This window comes from Arachis ipaensis, chromosome B1 (genome assembly GCF_059453495.1).
Source record: "Arachis ipaensis isolate K30076 ecotype BB chromosome B1, ASM5945349v1, whole genome shotgun sequence".
NCBI lineage: Eukaryota > Viridiplantae > Streptophyta > Magnoliopsida > Fabales > Fabaceae > Arachis > Arachis ipaensis.
In genome coordinates this window covers 41,041,453-41,068,451 of record NC_142436.1, presented here as the reverse complement: position 1 = coordinate 41,068,451, position 26,999 = coordinate 41,041,453, and the positions used below count along the sequence as shown (strand labels likewise).

At 37.4% G+C, this 26,999-nt stretch overlaps 1 non-coding gene and 1 pseudogene across 1 annotated transcript; one reads left to right on the top strand and one right to left on the bottom strand.

Moving 5' to 3' along the window:
- Nucleotides 1–22,345: 22,345 nt before the first annotated feature.
- LOC148576315 (uncharacterized) lies at nucleotides 22,346–24,666 on the bottom strand (annotated as a pseudogene).
- Nucleotides 24,025–24,132, top strand: LOC148576316 (small nucleolar RNA R71). The gene has a single exon (XR_015902850.1). It is a non-coding gene; the product is annotated as a small nucleolar RNA R71 (small nucleolar RNA).
- Nucleotides 24,667–26,999: the final 2,333 nt, after the last annotated feature.

Sequence of the window (26,999 nt, the reverse complement as noted above, 5' to 3'; positions counted from 1 at the left end):
TAGCTTCCCTTATCTTCCTCTTCAGAGTCCTTTCAGGTTCAGGATCAGCTTCAACAAGAATGTTCTTATCCTTGTTCCTGCTCATATGAAAAAGAAGAAAACAGAAAAAAAATATGGAATCCTCTATGTGACAGTATAGATATTCCTTTATGTGAATAGAAGAAGAAAAGAATAGAAGAAAAGAAATTCGAACTCCAGGAGGAAGAGAGGGTTCGAATTTTTAGATGAAGAGAAATGTTAGTAAATAAATAAAATAATTAGAAAGAGATGAGGGGGAGAGAATTTCGAAAATTAAATAAATTAAAATAAAAGTATTTTTGTTTTTAATTTTAAATTAAATTTAAAATTCGAAAACTTAAAAAGAAAAATAAAATTAAATCAAACTAAAATTTAAAACAAATAGTTAATTGAAAAGAAATTTTGAAAAAGAGGAAGGTGATTTTCGAAAATTAGAGAGAGAATTAGTTAGGTAGTTTTGAAAAAGATATGATTAAAATAGTAAACATTTAAAATCAAACAAAAAGTCAAGTAGTTAATTGAAAAAGATTTGAAAATTAATTTTTTGAAAAGATAAGTTAGAAAAGATTTTGAAATTGATTTTGAAAAAGATGTGATTGACATTTAATTTGAAAAAAGATTTGAAAAAGAAATTTAAAAAGATTTGATTTTGAAAATTAAAGTTGATTACTTGACTAACAAGAAACAAAAAGATATGATTTTAAAATTTAAAGATTGAACCTTTCTTACTAGACAAGTAACAAACTTAAAATTTTTTGAATCAATCACATTAATTGTTAGTAAATATTTTGAAATTATGAAACAAAATGAGAAAAAGATTTTTAATCCAATCCTTCATACTCCTTTCTATGGCAAGCTTTATGTAAGGCATCACCGTTGTCAATGGCTACTTCCCGTCCTCTCAGTGAAAATGGTCCAAATTGCGCTGTCACCGCACGGCTAATCATCTGTCGGTTCTCGATCATACTGGAATAGGATTCAGTAATCCTTTTGCGTCTGTCACTACGCCCAGCACTCGCGAGTTTGAAGCTCGTCACAACCATCCCTTCCCAGATCCTACTCGAAATACCACAGACAAGGTTTAGACTTTCCAGATCTCAAGAATGGCCGCCAATAGTTCTAGTCTATACCACGAAGACTCTAATCTCACGATCAGAAGGCTAAGAGATACACATTCAAGCTTGTTTGCATGTAGAACGGAAGTGTTTGTCAGGCACGTGTTCATAAGTGAGAATGATGATGAGCGTCACATAATCATCACATTCATCATGTTCTTGTGTGTGAATGAATATCTTAGAGAAGAAATAGGCTTGAATTGAATAGAAAAACAATAGTACTTTGCATTACTTCATGAGGAACAGCAAAGCTCCACACCTTAATCTATAGTGTGTAGAAACTCCACCGTTGAAAATACATAAGTGATGAACGTCCAGGCATGGCCGAATGGCCAGCCCCCAAAGGTCTAGGGACTAAACTTCCAAAGATCTGATGATCTAAAGATGATCAAAAGATGTAAATACAATAGTAAAAAGTCCTATTTATACTAAACTAGTTACTAGGGTTTACAGAAATGAGTAAATGATGCAGAAATCCACTTCTGGGCCCACTTGGTGTGTGCTTGGGCTAAGCATTGAAGCTTTCACGTGTAGAGGTCTTCCTTAGAGTTGAACGCCCGTTTGTAACCTGTTTCTGGCGTTTAACTCCAGAATAGGGCAGAGAGCTGGCGTTGAACGCCAGTTTGCGTCATCTAAACTCGAGCAAAGTATAAACTATTATATATTGCTGGAAAGCCCTGGATGTCTACTTTCCAACGCAATTGAGAGTGCGCCATGTGGACTCCTGTAGCTCCAAAAAATCCACTTTGAGTGAAGGGAAGTCAAAATCCAACAGCATCTGCAGTCCTTCTTCAACCTCTGAATCTGATTTTTGCTCAAGTCTCTTAATTTCAGCCAGAAATTACTTGAAATCACAGAAAAACACACAAACTCATAGTAAAGTCCAGAAATGTGATTTTTATTTAAAAACTAATAAAAATATATTAAAAACTAATCAAATCATACTAAAAACTATGTAAAAACAATGCCAAAAAGCGTATAAATTATCCGCTCATCACCATAGACTGGGCAATAATGATTCATTGCATTATGCTTGGAAATGAGGTGGAAGTACATGTGGTGATACCTTAAGAATTGTACAAGGTGGCGGACAAGCCCTCTACCCAAGCAAGGTTAGCGTTCCCTCACCTCATATGTCACCTATGCAATTCAGCTGGAATTGTCATAGAAGGAGACATCCCCATTGAGGAGGACAAGCCCATCACGAAAAGAAGGATGGAGCATGTTAGAGAGTAGGCGCACACACCACATCAAGATCCTGTGCAGTCGCCTCAACCAGAGATCCCTAAGATGCCTCAAGGGATGTATTTTCCTCTCCGTGACTATTGGGATCAACTGCATATCTCAATAGGGGAGCTGAGCTCAAACGTGGAGCAGCTGAGGTTGGAACACACTGTGCACGCCACTACCTTCCAAGAGATGAGAGAAGATCAGAAAAGGATGATGGAAGAGCAACAGAGGCAAGGGCGTGAAATAGAGGAGATCAACCACTCCATTGGGTCCTCAAAAGGAAGCAGCAGTCGCGTCACTAAGGTTGTTGAGTCCCATTACCCCTCTCTGGTTTATTCTATTTTTAGTGTTCTTTTATTTACTGTCTGTTTTCTTTTCTAAGTTCATGATCATAAGTAGTCATTTATCCTTTCCTAGTTTTCTTTTCTGTTTTACTTTGTGTTATAAAATGTTCATTGCATCACCACCATGCTTAAAAGAAAAATTGATTTGAAAAAGAAACAGTGAGATGCATGATTTTTAAGTTTATCATGAGTTATTTCAATTGTTTTGATGTGGCGGCCTTGCTTTTATTTCTAAATGTATGAGTGAACAATGCATGATTAATATTGGAATTAAGAATATTGATTCTTGAAAGAACAAAGGATTTAGAGAAATATTATTGACACTCTGAAAAATAAAAAATATTGATTCTTGAAGCAAGAAAAAGCAGCAGAAAAAGAATAAAAAGAAAAAGAGAAATAAAAAGAAAAAGAATGCTCAAAAAAGAAAAATCAAAAGAGCAAGGATCCAAGGCTTTGAGCATCAATGGTTAGGAGGGTGATGCGCGGATATTTTATACGCTTTTTGGGGTTAATTTCATATAGTTTTTATTATGTTTTAGTTAGTTTTTAGTTTATTTCCACTAGTTTTTAGGAAAAATTCATATTTCTGGACTTTACTATGAGTTGTGTGTTTTTCTATAATTTCAGGTATTTTTCTGGCTGAAATTGAGGGAGCTGAGCAAAAATCTGATTCAGGCTGAAAAAGGACTACTGATGTTATTGGATTCTGACCTCCCTGCACTCAAAGTGGCTTTTCTGGAGCTACAGAACTCGAAATGGCGTGCTTCCAATTGCGTTGGAAAGTAGACATCCAGGACTTTCTAGAAATATATAATAGTCCATATTTTGCTCAAGGATAGAGGACGTAAACTGGCATTCAACGCCAGTTCTCTGCCCAATTCTGGCGTCCAGCGCCAGAAAAGGATTAAAAGTTGGAGTTCAACGCCAGAAATGGATCCAAACCTGGCATTGAACGCCCAAAATGGCCTTATGCACGTGAATTGCTTAAGTCTCAGCCCCAGCACACACCAAGTGGGCCCCAGAAGTGGATCTCTGCACCATTTGTCATAGTCTACTCACTTTTTGTAAACCTAGGCTACTAGTTTAGTATAAAAACAACTTTTAGAGACTTATTTTGTATCGGATGATATTTTTAGATCTGAACTTTGTACTCTTTGACGGCATGAGTCTCTAAACTCCATTGTTGGGGGTGAGGAGCTCTGCTATGTCTCGATGAATTAATGCAAGTATTTTTGTTTTCCATTCAAACACGCTTGTTCCTATCTAAGATGTTCATTCGCGTTTAACTGTGATGGAGGTGATGATCTGTGACACTCATCACCTTCTTCAAACCATGAACGTGTGTCTGACAACCACCTCCGTTCTATATCCGATTGAATGAGTATCTCTTAGATCTCTTAATTAGAATCTTCGTGGTATAAGCTAGAACTGATGGCAGCATTCATGAGAATCCGGAAAGTCTAAACCTTGTCTGTGGTATTCCGAGTAGGATTCAATGATCGAATGATTGTGACGAGCTTCAAACTCGCGAGTGCTGGGCATTAGTGACAGATGCAAAAGGATGAAGAACCCTATTCCAGTATGATCGAGAACCGACAGATGATTAGCCGTGCTGTGACAGAGCATGTGAGCATATTCTTCACTGAGAGGATGGGATGTAGCCATTGACAACGGTGATCCCCTACATACAGCTTGCTATAGGAGGACGTGCGTGCGTGAATCAGAAGACAGAAGAAAGCAGAGATTCAGAAGACAAAGCATCTCCAAAACTCCAACATATTCTCCATTACTGCATAACAAGTAACCTTTAATTTATGCTCTCTTGGTTATTCGCAATTCAACTGATAAACATAATTGATTTCCTGACTAAGAATTACAAGATAACCACAGCTTGCTTCAAACCAACAATCTTCGTGGGATTTGACCCTTACTCACGTAAGGTATTACTTGGACGACCTAGTGCACTTGCTGGTTAGTGGTACGCGTTGTGAAAAGTGTGATTCACAATTCGTGCACCAGAGGGCTAAAAATTGTCCTAAAGAGCTCAACTGAGTTGCTATCCCTAACTAAATGCTTGTGGTGTAAAGGTGTCAAGTGAAAAACTTGAGACTAAGCAATTAAAGTCATGATCCAAAGCAAAAGAGTACGCCTAAGAACTCTGGGCACCACTGTCTGGGACTTTAAGCAAAGATAAAGTCGAATCCTAAGGGTTCCCCTAGTTAAGTGCCTGTGGCGTTTATGTATCCGATGGTAATACGGAAAAACAAAACACTTAGAGTCACGGCTAGACTCAAAAAGGTACAAAGCACCAATAGAAGAAGCTATGTTCAAGAATCAAGAAAAGCTAAACTAAGAGAATCAATAATATCATCCAAATTATAGTTCTAAGAGATGTCAATATTTCTGAACTTCAAAGGAAAGTGAGATGCCAAAACTATTTAGAAGTAAAGAGCAGTTAGCCCCGCTCATCATTTGGAAATAAGCTTCATTGGAAAACTTTAAATCTTATTGTATCTCTCTCTTCTTTTTAGTCCTAATTGTTTTTGGTTGCTTGAGGACATGCAACAGTTTAAGTTTGGTGTTCTGATGAGCGGATATTTTATACACTTTTTGGCATCATGTTCTTATTGTTTTAGTATGTTTTATTAAGTTTTAATTATGTTTTAGTAGGTTTTATTGCAAAATTCACTTTTTGGGTATTACTTTGAGCTTTTATGTTTTTCTTATATTTTAGGTGATATTTGGATGAATTTGGCAAGTTCTGGCAAAAGCCTGATTCAGAGGCAAGGAAAGCATAGCAAATGCTGTCAGAGTCTGACCTCCGTACATTCAAACAAGCATTTTTGGAGTTACAAAAGTCCAAATGATACATTCTCAATGGCGTTGGAAAGCTAACTTCTAGAACTTTCTAGCAATATACAATGATTTATACTTTTTTTCAGATTGGACTGCCCAAAATGGGCGTTGAACGCCCATGCTACCCCCGAGGGCATTCAACACCCCAAGAGGACCAAGGTTGGCGTCCAACGCCACAAGAGGAGCAAGGAAGCAGCATATTCACTCCCTAGTGGGTGTCCAACGCCCATTCCTTCAATATGGAAGCCAAGCTCAGCCTAAACACTCACCAAGTGGGCCCAGAAGTGGATTTTCGCACCATTCTACTTAGTTTACTTCATTTTTGTAATTCTTAATTATTAGCTTAGTATATATAGAAAGAAGATCACATTTGTAAATAACATTTTTTCATATTTTGGGAACTTTTGATCTTCTACACCATATTCGAACTTACCTTTTGTACAGTATGAGCAACTAAACCTCCTAGGTTAGGGTTAGGAGCTCTGCTGATTCCTATGAAGTAATATAATTACTTTTCTACTTCAATCCATGTTTGATTCTATTTTAGGATGCATTGTCGATCTTCAACCTTATGAATCTAGGTGAAATGTGACATTCATCCTTGTTCTACATGAGCTCTTTACGAGTCCTGACCCGAATAGTATTGAGCTACAGCTTGAGGATGCATCACGGGTTACAACAAAACTATCTAGACTAATTGCGTATGTGACATATAACCTCGTTAGTCAGGGACAATTGAGATTCTTGTGGCTTTAAGGGCTAGAACCATAAGAGCAGCAGTCTCTGATGTGGAAGATCCGACCTTATTTGTGGCATTTTGAGTAGGATCAACAAAGGGATTGACTTGCGTGCACTTCACCCTCTCCCAGATTGATCTAGTCCGTTCGGAAGTTTGGTCTGGACCTGAGAAGATTAATGACCACGACCCATGGCTTAATCACTTCTATCCTTGCCATTGAAGGAATCATTCATCGTTGAAGTAGAGAGTATAATGTGTTAACTTAGAAAAGGAAGCACCTCCGAAGCCTTAACCACAGCTAATTATTGTCTTTGTTCTATCCATTTATTATGTTTTTTCTTGCTTGTTTATGCGCCAACAACAATCAAAACTACCTTTCTATTCATCTGACTAGGATAACCACAGCTTGCTCAATCCGGCAATCCTCGTGGAATTCGACCCTCACTCACCTGAGGTATTACTTGGATGACCCGGTACACTTTCCAGTTAAGTTGTACGAGTTAAATTTCGCACACCATCCGTGTATATGTGCTGAGTTGGTTAGGAATACCATTAGTCTATGACACCAGCAATCGTCGCAAAACTTGATGCCATAATATACGCCAAAAACTTGACGAGCACTAAAGACTGATTTAGAAAATTCACAAGTTGAAATCTCAAGTTCGTTGTATCTCTAAACTGGAATTCAGCACACCTCAAAGTTTGGTAAAAGATGTCACAACCAGAAGTTTAGTCCCAGGTTATTCTCTCTTGGAATCACAATTGAATACATTATCATTGGCTATGAAGAAATTGGGAGTTTTGATCACAATTAATCAGAATTTAAATAGTAGAAATTGAAGAGCGAGTAATATCTAAATGGCAAGAGAAATTAAACTAAGAACTATTAAGGTAATTGACTAAGGATTGAAAGTAAATTCAAATACTAAATGATCTTGACAAGAATTGAGGGTCTAGGATCACTATTCTCTTCACTAACCATAACATGATAATTACAAAGATCAAATCCAATTCGTCAACCTCTACAAGTTGAGAAAAGTCAATTAGGCTTAATTAATCCTAATATACAAGTCCTAGCTAACTTACAAATTGAATTAGTAAAAGATTAGCGTTAGTGAAAACAAGATTAATTACTATCTCTAAATTATCAATCAACTTGGATATCAGTGACTTAAGGTCATATAATTTTCCAACCCAAGCCAAGAGTGAAAATCTATTCCATAATTAGTTCAAACATTTTGTCAAATATACACCTAGAGTGCACAAATATAAAACTTCATAAATTGCAAGAAGTGATAAAATCTAGAACTATCCCATACAAGAATTCAATAAAATCAACTCAAATAAATAACAATAAAATATCAAATATCAAATTCATTAAAAGAAATTGAAAATTTAACAAGAGTTTATAAATTAAAATAATATAAACAAGAAACTAACAAAAAAGTGTTAATGAACTAAGATAGTAGAACAAACAAATATAAATAAAACTAAACTAAAACAAAATTAAAAACTAAAACTAAAGAAAATTAAAGTAAAAATCCTGATAATTCTAAAGAGAAGTTGGAGCTTCTCTCTCTATAATTTCCTAAAACATACTAAAAACTAAAACTAAAGACTACTTGATGTTCTTCCATGTATTTCCACTTAAAATACTTCAAAAATATAATGTTTGGAGCCTTTATGGTCCCAAATCGTGAGCCCACGTGCTCATTAACTCAGGCACGTGACAACCTAGGGCAACATTTTCTCGCTTGGGCGAGATTTCGCCTGTGCGACATTTCTTCACCTGGGTGAGACCAATTATGCTAAACTTCTTATTTTGTGACTTTTTCCTTTATTAGCTATGTTCCATACTTCCACTTGAACCTAAGTTAACCCAAAACACTAACAAACATATCAAGGTACTAAGTGAATGATTAAAGATTCATATATATTCAATTTATGGTCAAGAATCATACTAATTTGTCATTAATCAAAATTAGAATTAAGAATCACAAATCTATTCACTTAAGTACAAAAAGTAGAGGAAAATTATATGAAATCCCAAAAAATATGTTCAATAATTCACATAAAATTGGACTTCATCAGTAGGCATCCCCAAAATCAATAATCAATCATTCTGTGGGTTTTTCCAAGAGTAATAATCAATTAGTTTGTGGGTTTCCCAAGAGTAATAATCAATCATTCCGTGCACTGAGCAATCGGGATGGAACCTTCGACCTTGCAAGCCAAATCTTTAATTATTCACTTCTCAATTATTGTGCTTTATATCTTTCTCATTTCTTAGTTTATCTTTTCTTTATTTCAGTATCCCTTCTTCAATCATCAATTAATCTTTTCTAAGGTCCTCACCTCTACCTTAAATCTTTTATGTAAAGGACCCTTAGGTCCTTGGCCTTAAATTACTTTTCTGCCATTCTTTACTCAAAATTATCATTATGTGCCTAGTCTTGCAGGAAATGACTTTTACATCTCCAAATTTTTACATAATTACTACCATGCTCTTGACCTTTTTTAAAAGTACCATTGAATTCTTGAACTTCTTCAAAATTACTTTTATATTCCTGAACTTTTGTAAAAAAATTTTGTTCTTAATATCCTAAAAGACTATTTTACCTCTAATATTTTATTAAAAGTTGGTAAAATTTTAGTCAAGAGTGCAAAATTGCAGAATTTCAGCAACATTTAGTTTCCTCTATTCTTTAATCCTTCAACCAACTCTTTCAACCATTTCATATCAAAATTAACCAAAAATTTAAGCCTAACCATACACATTTATTTCATTTTGAGCTCTATCTAGCTTTTCACTCAAAAACTCATTAAACAGCAAAATCTCATTTTCAATATTCACTTATCATCATTAACCTCATATGTTCACATACACAACAATCTTTATTACAATCATCATATAATTCCCAACCAAAACCAAGATCACAAGTTGGTATCAATATCATGATTTCATTCTCAATTATTTTAAGCAATAATACATGACATAATATCATGTCATAACATAAATAATATTCAAGGCTTCTGGCCATTAACATTCAAGAGCATTCTCATTCAAGACAAAATATTTCACTAAACCATCATCAACAACAATTCATCAATATCCTCATGTCATCTAGTGTAGTAACCTAACATTCATGGCCTTATGCTTAAGTCATAATTCAATTATGGTTTGGTACTATGACACAAGGCTGGGATATAAATACTTATGTATAGAAAGAGATATTATACTAGAAGCCTGTGAAATAATTTAAAACTCGAGGAAAAGATAATTCGCCAATCGTTCACACTCGATAAAATATATAAGCACATCGGAAGAAGGTAGATAATGAAGCTCGAAGGAAGCATAAGAGTAAAGACATCAAAAGCCTATCTCTCAAGTGGGCCCCAGAAGTGGATTTTCGCACTATCAACTTAGTTTATCTTATTTCTGTAATCCTTAGTCATTGGATTAGTATATATATACAAGAGTTCACCCTTGTTAGAGGACTCTTGCCCATTCAAACCTTTCATTGTATTTTTCTATCAACATGAGTCACTAACATCCTAAGGTTAAGGTTAGGAGCTCTGCTGAGTTTCATGGATCAATAATATTACTGTTTTCATTCAATATGTCTGATTCTGTTCTCTTATGCAACCTTGTTCTTCATCATATGAATTGAGGGTGACCCGTGACAATCACCCGTGTGTTTCCTGACCCAGATAATGTTGAACTAAAGCTAGAGATTGCATTGCGGATTCCAATAGAGCATCTGAGCAACTTTGGATATGTGACATATAATCTCGTTGACTATGGGTGTGTGAGGTCTCTGTGGTGTTAAGGCTAGAGTCAGAGAAGTAGAACTTTCTGATCTGGAAGATCTACCTTGTCTATGGCACCTTGAGTAGGATCGTAAAGGGGAATGGATTGCTTAGAGCTTCATCTTCTGCTACAGTGAGAAACCTAGAGGTGGCTTGATGAGAGGACATGAGTCATCTCAACGTGGTGGATTGCTGCAGTAGAGGAGGTTAACTTGATGAGAGGACATGAGTTAATCACTTATGGCTACCATTGAAGGAATCAGAAGGTTATTGAAGAAGACAGTAAGAAAAGTTAATCCGGAAAGACAAAGCATCTCCGAAGCCTCAACCATTCTATCACCATTGAATTCTCGTCTCATTAGTAATGTTTTATTTAATTATTTTGGTTTTTATGCTTTTTTCCGTGACAACTTATAATTTTCTATCCGCCTAACTAAGATCTGCAAGGTGTCCACTGCTTGCTCAAACCAACAATCCTCGTGGGATCGACCCTGACTCAACTCAGGTATTACTTGGACGACCCAGTATACTTGCTGGTCTATTTGTGCAAATTCTACAGAGCCAGTTTCGTGCACCAAGTTTTTTGCGTCATTGCCAGGGATTGTTTGGATTTGACAAACAGTCGGATTATCTTGTTGCTTAGATTATGTACTTTTCACTATTTTGTTTGAGTCTTTTATATTCTTTTTCAAAAAAATAAAAAAAAATTCAAAAATCTTTGCTTTTCTTTATTAATCTTTATCTTTTGTTTGAATCTTTTGTTCTTGTTCTTGTTAAAGTTTCGAACTTTCTTGCTTTCTTTTCAAAAATTTTTTCAAAAATAGTGTCTTTTGTTTGAGTCTAGTGTCAATTCTTAAGTTTGATGTCCTTTGTGTGTTCTTTGTTTCCTTTGAATTTTCGAATTGTTCTTTGTGTTCTTTCTTGGTATTCAAGTTGTTCTTGTTTTGATCTTAAAATTTTTAACTTTGGTGTCTTTTGGTGTTTTTCTCTTTAATTTTTCGAATATTAGTGTCCTTAGATCTAAAAATTTTAAGTTTGGTGTCTTTTGGTTGTTTTTCTTTTTCTTTATTAATTTAAAAAAATCAAAAAAATATCTTGTTTTATCTTTATTTCAAAAATATTTTCGAAAATTTCCAAAAAAAAAATAAAGAATTTAAATTTTAATTTCAAAATCATTATCTTATCTTATCTTAATTTCAAATTTCAAATTTCAAATCTTATCTTTTTAAAATAGTTTTCAAATCTTTTCTTTTAATTGTGATTCTATCTTATCTTATCTTTCTTTTAAAATTTAAAATTCAATTTTTTTTTTCAAATCTTTATCTTATCTTTTGTTATCTTTCATTAAATTTTAAATCATTATCTTATCTTATTTTAAATTCGAATTTCAAAATCGAATCTTTTCAAAAACCAAATCTTTTTCAAATCTTTATCTTATCTTAGTTCAAATTCAAAATTCAAGATTTAAGATTCAATTTTCAAAATCTTATCTTATCTTAATTCAATTTCAATTTTCAAAATTCAAATTTTAAAATTCAAAATTCAAAATTTAAATTTCAAATTTAAATCTTTTTCAAATCTTATCTTATTTTCAAATCTTTCTTAAATAGTTACTTGTTTTCTCTTTACTTCTTTCTCCTACCTTTCTCTCACCATGAACCCAAATGGGAATGAACAGTTCAGAAGAACTTTGGGATCCTACATGGCCCCCAGTCCTAACTTCTATGGGAGAAGTATTAGTATACCTCCCATTGGAGCAAGTAACTTTGAGCTCAATCCTTAGCTCATTATTCTGGTGCAGCAAAACTGCTAGTACTCTGGACTTCCACAGGAAGAACCTACTGAGTTCCTGGCAAACTTTTTACAAATTTCTTACACAAAACACACTGAGGGAATAGATCAAGATGTTTACAGACTGCTACTCTTTCCATTTGCTGTAAGAGATCAAGCAAAGAGGTGGTTAGATAGCCAACCCAAATCTAGCTTGAAAACATGGAAGCAGTGATAAACCCCATTTTTAGGGTTTATCTTGTACTTAATTGAGTGAATTTTATCCAATATTCTTACACTTATTCATACAAATTGCATGGTTTTACAAATCCTTTCCAATTTTGTTCTTTGATTGAAAACATGCTTCTTTGGCCTTAAATTTGCTAATTTTAATCCCCTCTTATTACCATTCGATGTCGTGATATGTTTGTTAAGTGTTTTCAGGGTTTATAGGGCAGGAATGGCTTAGAGGATGGAAAGGAAGCATGCAAAAGTGGAAGGAATACAAGAAATTGAAGGAATTGCTAAGCTGTTGGTGCACGAAATTGTGATCTCAAGCAACGGCGTCAAAAACTCTGTACGCACGTCTTAATAAATTATTTTTCATTCACAACTTTGATACAACTAACCAGCAAGTGCACTGGGTCGTCCAAGTAATAAACCTTACGTGAGTAAGGGTCGATCCCACGGAGATTGTTGGTATGAAGCAAGCTATGGTCACCTTGTAAATCTCAGTCAGGCGGATATAAAATAGTTATGGAGTTTTCGAACATAAATAATAAAACAAGGATAGAAATACTTATGTAAATCATTGGTGAGAATTTCAGATAAGCGCATAGAGATGCTTTCGTTCCTCTGAACCTCTGCTTTCCTGCTGTCTTCATCCAATCAATCCTACTCCTTTCCATGGCTAGCTTTATGTAAGGACATCACCGTTGTCAATGGCTACTTTTATTCCTCTCTGGAAAATGGTCCGATGCGCTGTCACTGCATGGCTAATCATCTGGAGGCATCACCCTTGTCAATGGCTGCATCCTATCCTCTTGTGAAAATGGTCCAAATGCTCTGTCACAGCACGGTTAATCATCTGAGGTTCTCGATCATACTGGAATAGGATTCACCCTCTTTTTGCGTCTGTCACTACGCCCAGCACTCGCGAGTTTGAAGTTCGTCACAGTCATTCAATCCCAGAGTCCTACTCGGAATACCACAGACAAGGTTTAGACTTTCCGGACTCTCATGAATGCCGCCATCAATCTAGCTTATACCACGAAGATTCTGATTAAGAGATCCAAGAGATACTCATTCAATCTAAGGTAGAACGGAAGTGGTTGTCAGGCACGCGTTCATAGGGAATGATGATGATTGTCACGTTCATCACATTCAGGTTGAAGTGCGAATGAATATCTTAGAAGCGGAATAAGTTGAGTTGAATAGAAAAACAGTAGTACTTTGCATTAATCTTTGAGGAACAGCAGAGCTCCACACCTTAATCTATGGAGTGTAGAAACTCTACCGTTAAAAATACATAAGTGAAAGGTCCAGGCATGGCCGAATGGCCAGCCCCCAAAACGAGATCACAGGATCAAAAATACAATCCAGGATGTCAAATACAATAGTAAGAGGTCCTATTTATACTAAACTAGTTACTAGGGTTTACAGAAGTAAGTAATTGATGCATAAATCCACTTCCGGGACCCACTTGGTGTGTGCTTGGGCTGAGCTTGAATGTTACACGTGCAGAGGCTCTTTCTGGAGTTGAACGCCAGGTTTTAACATGTTTCTGGCGTTCAACTCTGGTTTGTGACTTGTTTCTGGCGTTTAACTCCAGACAACAGCGTAGAACTGGCGTTCAACGCCCTTTTACGTCATCTAAATTCGGCCAAAGTATGGACTATTATATATTTATGGAAAGCCCTGGATGTCTACTTTCCAACGCAATTGGAAGCGCGCCATTTTGAGTTCTGTAGCTCCAGAAAATCCATTTTGAGTGCAGGGAGGTCAGAATCCAACAGCATCAGCAGTCCTTCTTCAACCTCTGAATCTGATTTTTGCTCAAGTCCCTCAATTTCAGCCAGAAAATACCTGAAATCACAGAAAAACACACAAACTCATAGTAAAGTCCAGAAATGTGAATTTAACATATAAACTAATGAAAATATCCCTAAAAGTAACTAGATTCTACTAAAAACATACTAAAAACAATGCCAAAAAGCGTATAAATTATCCGCTCATCAGCTATCAAGCCTGACCTCTTCGTACTAAATCGGTCATAACTTGAGCTACAAAGGTTTGAATGAGGCGGTTCCAGTTGCGTTAGAAAGTTAACATCCGGGGCTTTAAAATGATATGCAATTTGCCATAGTTGCCAGGAAGTTAGGTGACGCGCACGCGTGGATCACACGCACGCATGGATCACGCGTACGTGTGATCTTGCGAAAGTTCAGCGACGCATCGCATGACAGAGCCACGTGCTGTACGTATCAGAATTCGCTGGGGACAATTTTTGGGCTATTTTTGGCCCAGTTCCAAGCCCAAAAACATATATCAGAATTCGCTGGGGAAATTTCTGGGCAATTTCTGGGCTATTTTTGCGAATCCATAGCTGTTGGTTCGTGCTTTCCGGCCAAATATTCACACGAACCCAAGTAGATGCAGGTGTTTGTCAGGCACATTTGTGTTGGTGTGATGAATAGATCTTATTTGTCAAATCATCATGTTCATCACGATGAATATTGGGATATACATCTTAGAGATAGATCAAACATGGATCGAAGAAGAAGAAACAGTATTTTTATTAATTCATAGGACTCAGCTGGGCTCCTCCCCTCTACCTAGAAGGTTTAGAAACTCATACTGAAATAAAAACACAAAGATGAAGATAATGGCAGACCTCCCTCCAAGAGGTGGGGGAAGGTTAAAGAAGGTCTAAAGACCCCCTGGAGATGGTTATTCTTAAATTACATAAGTTTAATCCCTTAAATAGATGACTAGTAGGGTAAAACAGTCTAATTAGTGCTAAAATCTACTTCTGGGGCCCACTTGGTGAGTATTTGGCCTGAGCTTTGATGAGTTCCACGTGCATTGAGGTCTCTTGGGTGTGGATTGCCAGCCCTTTCTTGGCCTTTGGATGTTGGGCTCTGCTCTTTGGGCACTGGAAGCTTGGAAGGGGGCAGGAAGCTGGCGTTGGACGCCCGTTTTGGGCCTTCTAATCTGAAACAAAGTATGGACTATTATATATTTCTGGAAAGCTCTAGAAGTCACCTTTCCATAGTTGTTGAGACCGCTCCATTTGGATTTCTGTATCTCCAAAAAAGCTCTTCCAAATGTAGGTAGGTCAGATCTGGACAGCATCTGCAGTGCTTTCTCTGTCTCTAAATCAGACTTCTGCTCCCGCTCCTCAATTTCAACCAAAAAATACCCGAAATTGCCCAAAAACACAAAAACTCATAGTAGAATCCAAAAATATTATTTTAACACTAAAACCTAAAAAAACTTAATAAAAACTAAATAAAAATTACTAAAAATGATGTCAAAAAGCATATAAAATACCCGTTCATCACAACACCAAACTTAAACCAATTCTTGTCCCCAAGCAACTAAAAACACAATAGGATAAAAAGAAAATTAAGATACAATAAATTTCTAAGTTTCAAATGAAGTTTAGTTAAAATCAGATGAGCAGGACTTAGTAGCTTTTTGCTTCTGGATAGTTTTGGCATCTCACTATCCATTGAAACTCAGAGATGTTGGCATCTTTAGGAACTTAGAGTCCAGATGATATTATTGACTCTTAGTTAAGCTTATTTTGATTCTTGAACACAGCTTTTTGAGTCTTGGTCGTGACCCTAAGCACTCTGTTTTCCAGTATTACCACCGGATACATTCATGCCACAAACACTTTACCGGGGTGAACCTTTTCAGATTGTGACTCAGCTTTGCTAGAGTCCCCAGATAGAGGTGTCCAGAGTTCTTAAGCACACTCTTTTTGCTTTGGACCACGACTTTAACCGCTTAGTCTCAAGCTTTTCACTTGACACCTTCACGCCACAAGCACATGGTTAGGGACAACTTGGTTTAGCTGCTTAGGCCAGGATTTTATTCCTTTGGGCCCTCCTAACCACTGATGCTCAAAGCCTTGGGCCCTTTTACCCTTGCCTTTTGGTTTAAAGGGTTACTGGCTTTTTCAATCTGCCCTCCTTTTCCTGCATTTTTGGGCAGTAATGGATTTTTCTGCTTTTTTTTTCTTTTTCTTTTTCACCATTTTCTTTCTTGCATTTATATATATATATTCTTTTGCAACATGCTTTTTCTTTTGATTTTTGCTGCTTTTTCTTGCTTCAAGAATCAATTTTCAAATTTTTCATATTATCAATAATATTTTTCTTTTTCCTTATTCTTTCAAGAGCCAACATTCTAAAGTTACAACTTCAAATATTCACTGTTTAATCGTACATTTAGAAAACAAAAGCAATTGACACCACATCAAACTAGTTAAACTAATCTTATTTTAAACTTGAAATTCATGCATCTCTCAATTCTTTTCAATTAAAAAAATATTTAAGCAAGGTGAGAGATATATGGAATATTTTACAAATTTTTAAGACATCAATACAAATGATCATGCTACTAGGATAAGAAAACAAATAAACAAATAAACAGACAGACAGAAAATAGAAAAATAACAGAAAAGGAGTAAAAGAGAACGAATCCACCTGGATGATGGTGGCCAATGCTCCTCCTTGAGGATCCCGTGGTGTGCTTGATCTCTTCTATGTCACTCCTTTGTCTTTGTTGAGGCGGCTGCACAGGTTTATGTGCATGTTCTCTGGTTTGCTCCATCCTCTTCTTCTATACTTAAGAGTGGTAGAAGTCACAAAGCAAAGCTTTGGCAACACCAAACTTAAGAGTTTCGCTCGCCCTCGAGCAAATATGATCACAGGAGAAGGTGGGGTAGGTAGAGCTTCTATGGGACCTCTTAGTCCTGAGAGGCTAGGTAATTCCAGATTTGCTGCTTCTTTGCACTTGCGTTTGAACGCCCAGGGGCTGCTCCCTGGCTGGCGTTCAACGCCAGCAATGCTCCCCTCTTGGGGCGTTGAACCCCCAAGAGGGCTTCCTCACTGGGGTTCAACTTTATCACTCCACTTGGAGTGTTCTGTTTTTACTATTGTGAAATCTGTCTCTTGACTGATGCACATGATCATGACTCTGACAACTGAAAAGAAAAACAAAATAAAGGAAAATAAATATGGTTGAGTAAAGTTGGGTTGCCTCCCAACAAGCGCTCTTTTAAAGTCACTAGCTTGACCTTCAGCTCCTTAAGGAGGTGAGTAAGGGCTCAGATTTTCGCCCCAGACAGTGAATTTTTTGCCTGTCCTATCATGAATGAGCTCTACATGCTCTAGAGATAGGACACGACTCACTGTATGTGGTAAGGCTGGCTTCTTAATGAAGACAACTCTCATGCCAGGTGAGACGCCTTCAGTTGGGACTTTCTTGCCCTTCCAGCCTTTAGGTACTTTCTTGTTAGTATCTTTGTGCTTAGAGCTTGTTGAAAGCAACCCAACACCAACCTTAGAATTGATGTCTGCGGGCTCTGCAGAGCTCTGCACAGAAAGAGAGGGTTGCCACACTAGGTGTTTGGTGCACGAAATTGTGATGTCCAGGCTCAAACAATCCCCGGCAACGTGAGCAACTTGGTGCTTTGATCTTAATTCATAATTGTCACAACTTCGATACAACTAACCAGCAAGTGCACTGGGTCGTCCAAGTAATACCTTACGTGAGTAAGGGTCGAATCCCACGGAGATTGTCGGTATGAAGCAAGCTATGGTCACCTTGTAAATCTCAGTCAGGCAGATATAAAGTGATAATGGTGTTTTCGAATATTATCTAATAAAATAGGGATAGAGATACTTATGTAAATCATTGGTAGGAATTTCAGATAAGCGAATGGAGATGCTTTTTGTTCCTCTGAACCTCTGCTTTCCTGCTATCTTCATCCAATCAGTCTCACTCCTTTCCATGGCTGGCTGTATGCAAGGGCATCACCGTTGTCAGTGGCTACATCCCCTCCTCTCAGTGAATAATATGCTCACGCACCCTGTCACGGCACGGCTATTCATCTGTCGGTTCTCGATCATGCTGGAATAGGATTCACCCTCCTTTTGCGTCTGTCACTAACGCCCAACAATCGCGAGTTTGAAGCTCGTCACAGTCATTCAATCATTGAATCCTACTCAGAATACCACAGACAAGGTTTAGACCTTCCGGATTCTCTTGAATGCCGCCATCATTCTAGCTTACGCCACGAAGATTCTGGTTAGGAGATCTAAGAGATATTCATTCTAGCTTCTTTCATGTAGAACAGAAGTGTTTGTCAGGCACGCGTTCATAAAGGAGAAGGATGATGAGCGTCACACATAATCATCACCTTCATCACGTTCTTGGGTGCGAATGGATATCTTAGAAGAGAAATAAGAAGAATTGAATAGAAAACAGTAGTACTTTGCATTAATCTTTGAGGAACAGCAGAGCTCCACACCTTAATCTATGGAGTGTAGAAACTCTACCGTATGAAAATACATAAGTGAAGGTTCAGGCATGGCCGAGATGGCCAGCCCCCTAAAGCGTGATCAATAGTCTCCTAAGATGAACAATAGATTAAAACTGAGACCAAAGATTGTCAAAAAGACTAGTAAAAGGTCCTATTTATAATAAACTAGCTACTAGGGTTTACATGAGTAAGTAATTGATGCATAAATCCACTTCCTGGGCCCACTTGGTGTGTGTTTGAGCTGAGCTTAAGTGTAGCACGTGCAGAGGCCATTTGTGGAGTTGAACGCCAGTTTCTGTGCCAGTTTGGGCGTTCAACTCTGGTTTTGGATCCTTTCCTGGCGCTGGACGCCAGATTTGGGCAGAAGGCTGGCGTTGAACGCCAGTTTACGTCGTCTATTCATGGCCAAAGTATGGACTATTATATATTGCTGGAAAGCCCTAGATGTCTACTTTCCAACGCAATTGAAAGCGCGCCACTTCGAGTTCTGTAGCTCCAGAAAATCCACTTTGAGTGAAGGGAGGTCAGAATCCAACAGCATCAGTAGTCCTTTTTCAACCTCTGAATCTGATTTCTGCTCAAGTCCCTCAATTTCAGCCAGAAAATACCTGAAATCACAGAAAAACACACAAACTCATAGTAAAGTCTAGAAATGTGAATTTAACATAAAAACTAATGAAAACATCCCTAAAAGTAACTAGATCCTACTAAAAACATACTAAAAACAATGTCAAAAAGCGTATAAATTATCCGCTCATCACAATACCAAACTTAAATTGTTGCTTGTCCCCAAGCAACTTAAAATCAAATAGGATAAAAAAGAAGAGAATATACTACAAATTCCAAACTATCAATGAAACAGAGCTTCAATCATATGAGCAAGACTTATAGCTTTTTGCCTCTTGAATAGTTTTGGCATCTCACTTTATCCATTGAAGTTTAGAATGATTGGCATCTTTAGGGACTTCAGATTTCGAATAGTGTTATTGACTCTCCTAGTTCAGTATGATGATTCTTGAACATGGCTTCTTTATGAGTCTTGGCCGTGGCCCTAAGCACTTTGTTTTCCAGTATTACCACCGGATACATAAATGCCACAGACACATAATTGGGTGAACCTTTTCAGATTGTGACTCAGCTTTGCTAAAGTCCCCAATTAGAGGTGTCCAGGGTTCTTAAGCACACTCTTTGTTTTTGCTTTGGACCTTGACTTTAACCGCTCAGTCTCAAGTTTTCACTTGACACCTACACGCCACAAGCACATGGTTAGGGACAGCTTGGTTTAGCCGCTTAGACCAGGATTTTATTCCTTTAGGCCCTCCTATCCACTGATGCTCAAAGCCTTGGGATCCTTTTTATTTGCCCTTGCCTTTTGGTTTTAAGGGTTATTGGCTTTTTCTGCTTGCTTTTTCTTTTTCTTTATATTTTTTTTTTCTGCAAGCTTTGTTCTTTGCTGCTTTTTCTTGCTTCAAGAATCATTTTTATGATTTTTCAGATTATCAAATAACATGTCTCCTAGTCATCATTCTTTCAAGAGCCAACATATTTAACATTCTTAAACAACAACTTCAAAAGACATATGCACTGTTCAAGCATACATTCAGAAAACAAGAAGCATTGTCACCACATCAATATAATTAAACTAAGTTCAAGGATAAATTCGAAACTCATGTACTTCTTGTTCTTTTGAATTAAAACATTTTTCATTTAAGAGAGGTGATGGATTCATAGGACATTCATATCTTTAAGACAAAGTTACTAACTACTAATGATCATGTAATGAAGGCACAAACATAGATAAGCACATAACATAGAAAACGAAAAACAGAAGAAATAAGAACAAGGAATGAATCCACCTTAGTGATGGTGGCGTTTCCTTCTTGAGGAACCAATGATGTCCTTGAGCTCTTCTATGTCTCTTCCTTGTCTTTGTTGCTCCTCCCTCATTGCTTTTTGATCTTCTCTTATTTCATAGAGCATGATGTAGTGCTCTTGATGTTCCACCCTTAGTTGTCCCATATTGGAGCTCAATTCTCCTAGGGAGGTGTTGATTTGCTCCCAATAGTTTTGTGGAGGAAAGTGCATTTGAGGCATTTCCGGAATCTCATGGTGATGAGCTTCATACGCCTCTTGAGCTCCATGACTGGGCTCTCTTGCTTGCTCCATCTTTTTCTTAGTGATGGGCTTTTCCTCTTTAATGAGGATATCTCCCTCTATGTCAATCCCAGCTGAATTGCATAGGTGGCAAATGAGGTGAGGAAAGGCTAACCTTGCCATGGTGGAGGACTTGTCAGCCACCTTGTAGAGTTCTTGAGGTATAATCTCATGAACTTCCACCTCTTCTCCAATCATGATGCTATGGATCATGATGGCCCGGTCTATAGTAACTTCAGACCGGTTGCTAGTGGGAATCATTGAGCATTGAATAAACTCCAACCATCCTCTAGCAATAGGCTTGAGGTCCAATCTTCTTAGTTGAACCGGCTTGCCTTTGGAGTCGATCTTCCATTGAGCTCCTTCTACACATATGTCCATAAGGACTTGGTCTAACCTTTGATCAAAGTTGACTCTCCTTGTGTAGGGGCGTGCGTTTTCTTCCATGTATGGCAAGTTGAACGCCAACCTCACATTCTCCGGACTAAAATCTAAGTATTTCCCCCGAACCATTGTAACATAGTTCTTTGGATCCGGGTTCTTACTTTGATCATGGTTCTTGGTGATCCATGCATTGGCATAGAACTCTTGAACCATTAGGATGCCGACTTGTTGGATGGGATTTGTTAGAACTTCCCAACCTCTTCTTTGAATTTCATGTCGGATCTCCGGATACTCATTTCTTTTGAGTTTAAAAGGGACCTCAGGGATCACCTTCTTCTTGGCCACAACATCATAGAAGTGGTCTTGATGGGCTTTGGAGATGAACCTTTCCATCTCCCATGACTCGGATGTGGAAGCTTTTATCTTCCCTTTCCCTCTTCTAGAGGATTCTCCGGTCTTAGGTGCCATCAATGGTAATGGAAAAACAAAAAAGCTATGCTTTTACCACACCAAACTTAGAATATTGCTCGCCCTCGAGCAATAAACAAAAGAGTAGAAGACGAAGAAGAAGAAATATGGAGAGGGAGAGGGAGATGTGGTTTCGGCTAAGGAGAGTGTAGAGGGGTGTGTTGTGTGAATTTGGTGAAGAATGGAGGTCTTTATATAGGGAATGGAGGGGGGTTAAGGTTCGGCCATATGGGTGGGTTTGGGTGGGAAATTGGTCTTGAATTTTGAAGGTAGGTGGAGTTTATGAGGTAGGTTTATTGGGAAGAGTGGGTGGATGTGAGTGGTGAAGAGGTGATGGGGAAGAGAGTTTGAGGTGATTGGTGAAGGGTTTTTGGGTAAGAGTGTTTATGGGGTTGTGTGAAAGAGAGTGGTGAGAAGAAGTGAGTGGAGGTAGGTGGGGATCCTGTGGGGTCCACAGATCCTGAGGTGTTCAAGGATTTACATCCCTGCACCCATTAGGCATGTAAAAATGCCTTTGTATCCAACTCTGGGCGTTCAGCGCCAGGTTGGTGGCCATTTTGGGCGTTCAACGCCCATCTGTGTGCCATTTCTGGCGTTGAACGCCAGAACCATGCCTGTTCTGGCGTTCAGCGCCCAGAAGCTGCCCATTTTGGGCGTTCAGCGCCAGAACCATGCTCTGTTATGGCGCTGAACGCCAGACAGATGCTCCTCCAGGGTGTAATTTTTCTTCTGCTGTTTTTGATTCCGTTTTCAATTTTTATATTTATTTTGTGACTCCACATGATCATGAACCTAAGAAAACATGAAAAACAATAAAAATAAGAATTAGATAAACATTGGGTTGCCTCCCAACAAGCGCTTCTTTAATGTCAATAGCTTGACAGTGGGCTCTCATGGAGCCTCACAGATGTGCAGAGCTTTGTTGAGACTCTCCAACACCAAACTTAGAGTTTGGATATGGGAGTTCAACACCAAACTTAGAGTTTGGTTGTGGCCTCCCAACACCAAACTTAGAGTTTGACTGTGGGGGCTCGGGTTGACTCTGCTTGGAGAGAATCTTTTTCTGCTTCCTCTCCATGGTTGCAGAGGGAGATCCTTGAGTTTTAAACACAAGGGACTTCTCATTCCATTGAAGGAATATTTCACCTCTGTCAGCATCAATCACAGCTCTTGCTGTGGCCAGGAAAGGTCTTCCTAGGATGATGGATTCATCCTCTTCCTTTCCAGTATCCAGGACTATGAAATCAGCAGGGATGTAAAGGCCTTCAACCTTTACTAACACGTCCTCTACTTGTCCATATGCCTGTTTTCTTGAGCTGTCTGCCATCTCTAATGAGATTTTAGCAGCTTGCACCCCATAGATTCCCAGTTTCTCTATTACAGAGAGGGGCATGAGGTTTATTCCTGAACCAAGGTCACACAGAGCCTTAAAGATCATGGTGCCTATGGTGCAGGGTATTATGAACTTTCCAGGATCCTGTCTCTTCTGAGGCAATGTCAGTTGATCCAGATCACTTAGTTCATTGATAAACAAGGGAGGTTCAACTTTCCAAGTATCAATGCCAAATAATTTGGCATTTAGCTTCATGACTGCACCAAGAAACTTGGCAGTTTGCTCTTCAGTAACATCCTCATTCTCTTCAGAAGAGGAATACTCATCAGAGCTCATGAAGGGCATAAGGAGGTTCAATGGAATCTCTATGGTCGCTAGATGAGCCTCAGAGTCCTTTGGTTCCTCAGAGGGAAGCTCCTTATTGACCACTGGACGTCCCAGGAGGTCTTCCTCCTTGGGATTCACTTCCTCTCCTCTCCTCACAGGTTCGGCCATGGCGCTTATGTCAATGGCCTTGCACTCTCCTTTTGGATTCTCTTCTGTATTGCTTGGGAGAGTACTAGGAGGGATTTCAGTGATCCTTTTACTCAGCTGGCCCACTTGTGCTTCCAGATTTCTAATGGAAGACCTTGTTTCATTCATGAAACTTACAGTGGCCTTAGATAGATCAGAGACTAGATTTGCTAAATTAAAGGCATTTTGTTCAGAGTTCTCTATCTGTTGCTGAGTGGATGCTGGAAAAGGCTTGCTATTGCTAAACCTGTTTCTTCCACCATTATTAAAGCCTTGTTGGGGCTTTTGATCCTTCCATGAGAAATTTGGATGATTTCTCCATGTTGAGTTATAGGTGTTTCCATAAGGTTCACCTAAGTAATTTACCTCTGCTATTGCAGGGTTCTCAGGATCATAGGCTTCTTCTTCAGAAGATGCCTCTTGAGTATTGTTGGATGCAGCTTGCATTCCATGCAGACTCTGAGAAATCATATTGACTTGCTAAGTCAATATTTTGTTTTGAGCCAATATGGCATTCAGAGTATCAACTTAAAGAACTCCCTTCTTCATAGGCGTCCTATTACTCACAGGATTCCTTTCAGAAGTGTACATGAACTAGCAACCATGTCAATGAGTTCTTGAGCTTCTGCAGGCGTTTTCTTTAGGTGAATGGATCCACCTGCAGAAGTGTCCAGTGACATCTTTGATAGCTCAGATAAACCATCATAGAATATATCCAGGATGGTCCATTCTGAAAGCATGTCAGAAGGACACTTTTTGGTCAAATGTTTGTATCTTTCCCAAGCTTCATAGAGGGATTCACCTTCTTTCTGTCTGAAGGTTTGAACATCAGCTCTAAGCTTGCTCAACTTTTGAGGAGGAAAGTACTTAGCTAAGAAAGCCGTGACCAGCTTATCCCAAGAGTTCAGGCTGTCTTTAGGTTGAGAATCCAACCATAATCTAGCTCTGTCTCTTACAGCAAAAGGGAAAAGCATGAGCCTGTAGACTTCAGGATCTACTCCATTAGTCTTAACAGTATCACATATCTGCAAGAATTCAGTTAAGAACTGAAAAGGATCTTCAGATGGAAGTCCATGAAACTTGCAGTTCTGCTGCATCAGAGAAACTAACTGAGGTTTCAGCTCAAAGTTGTTTGCTCCAATGGCAGGAATGGAGATGCTTCTTCCATGTAAATTGGAATTAGGTGCAGTGAATTCACCAAGCATTCTCCTTGCATTGTTGTTGGGTTCGGCTGCCATCTCCTTTACTTGTTCGAAATTTTCAATCAAGTTGTCTCTGGATTGTTGTAATTTAGCTTCTCTTAATTTTCTCTTCAGAGTCCTTTCAGGTTCTGGATCAGCTTCAACAAGAATGCCTTTTTCTCTGTCCTTGCTCATAAGAAAGAGGAGAGAAAAAGAAAAGAAGAGGAATCCTCTATGTCACAGTAAAGAGGTTCCTTATTGTTAGTAGAAAAGAAGAAGAAGAAATTCGAACACAGATAGAGGAGGGGGTTCGAATTTGGTGATGATGTGAGGAAGAGATGTTAGTAGATGAATAAATAAATAGAATAAGATGAGAGAGAAGGAGGGAATTTTCGAAAATAATTTTTGAAAAAGAGTTAGTGATTTTCGAAAATGGTTTTTGAAAAAAATGTTAGTAATTTTCTCAAAAATTTTTGAAATTAAAAAAAATAAAAATAATTAGTTAATTAAAAAGAAATTTTTGAAAAAGAGAGAAGATATTTTCGAAAATGAGAGAGAGAGAGAGTTAGTTAGGTGGTTTTGAAAAAGTTAAGAAACAAACAAAAAGTTAGTTAGTTAGTTGAAACAAATTTTGAAAAGATAAGAAGTTAGGAAGTTAGAAAAGATAATTTGAAAAAGATATTTTTGAAAAAGATAAGATAAGAAGATATTTTTGAAAAGATATGATAGAAATTAGTTTTTGAAAAAGATTTGATTTTTAAAATCACAATTAATGACTTGATTCACAAGAAATCACAAGATATGATTCTAGAACTCAAAGTTTGAATCTTTCTTAACAAGCAAGTAACAAACTTGAAATTTTTGAATCAAAACATTAATTGATTAGTTATTTTCGAAAGTTTGGTATAAAAATAAGAAAAAGATTTTTGAAAAATATTTTTGGAATTTTCGAAAATAACTAAGAATTTTGAAAAAGATTTGATTTTTGAAAAAGGATTTTGAAAAAGATAAGATTTTCAAATTGAAAATTTGATTTGACTCATGAGAAACAACTTGATTTTAAAAAATTTTGAAAAAGTCAACTCAAATTTTTGAATTTAATGAGAGAAAAAGGGAAAGATATAATTTTTTTTTTTTTTTGAATTTTTATGATGCAAGAGAAAAACAAGAAAAATGATGCAATGCATGAAATTTTTAGATCAAAACAATGAATGCATGCAAGAATGCTATGAATGTCAAGATGAACACCAAGAACATTTTGAATGTCATGATGAACATCAAGAACATATTTTTGAAAAATTTTTAATGCAAAGAAAACATGCAAGACACCAAACTTAGAATTCTTTAATGCTTAGGCACTAAGAATTCAAGAATGCATATGATAAACATGAAAAGACACAAAACAAAAAATCATCAAGATCAAACAAGAAGACTTACCAAGAACAACTTGAAGATCATGAAGAACACTATGATTGCATGATATTTTCGAAAAATGCTAGATGCATATGCAAGTGACACCAAACTTATAACATGACTCAAGACTCAAACAAGAAACAGAAAAATATTTTTGAATTTTTTGATTTTCTAATTTTTTTGGATTTTTTTCGAAAATTATATGAAAAAGAAAAAATAAGGATTCCAAAATTTTTAATATGAATTCCAGGAATCTTGCCATGTTAGTCTAAAACTTCAGTCCAGGAATTAGACATGGCTCACTAGCCAGCCAAGCTTTCAATGAAAGCTCCAGTCCAAAACACTAGACATGGCCAATGGCCAGCCAAGCTTCAGCAAACATATGAATGTAATTCATTCCATTTTAATCCGAAACCTCAGTCCAAAAGAATTTAGACATGGCTTTTCAGCCAGCCAGGCTTTAGCATGCTTCATGAAACACTAGAATTCATTCTTAAAAATTCTGAAGAAAAATAATATTTTTGAAAACATTTTTTTTTTCGAAAACAGAAGAGAGAATTTTGAAAATATTTTTGAAAAATTTTTGAAAAGAAAATAAAAAGAAAATTACCTAATCTGAGCAACAAGATGAACCGTCAGTTGTCCAAACTCAAACAATCCCCGGCAACGGCGCCAAAAACTTAGTGCACGAAATTGTGATGTCCAGGCTCAAACAATCCCCGGCAACGTGAGCAACTTGGTGCTTTGATCTTAATTCATAATTGTCACAACTTCGATACAACTAACCAGCAAGTGCACTGGGTCGTCCAAGTAATACCTTACGTGAGTAAGGGTCGAATCCCACGGAGATTGTCGGTATGAAGCAAGCTATGGTCACCTTGTAAATCTCAGTCAGGGAGATATAAAGTGATAATGGTGTTTTCGAATATTATCTAATAAAATAGGGATAGAGATACTTATGTAAATCATTGGTAGGAATTTCAGATAAGCGAATGGAGATGCTTTTTGTTCCTCTGAACCTCTGCTTTCCTGCTATCTTCATCCAATCAGTCTCACTCCTTTCCATGGCTGGCTGTATGCAAGGGCATCACCGTTGTCAGTGGCTACATCCCCTC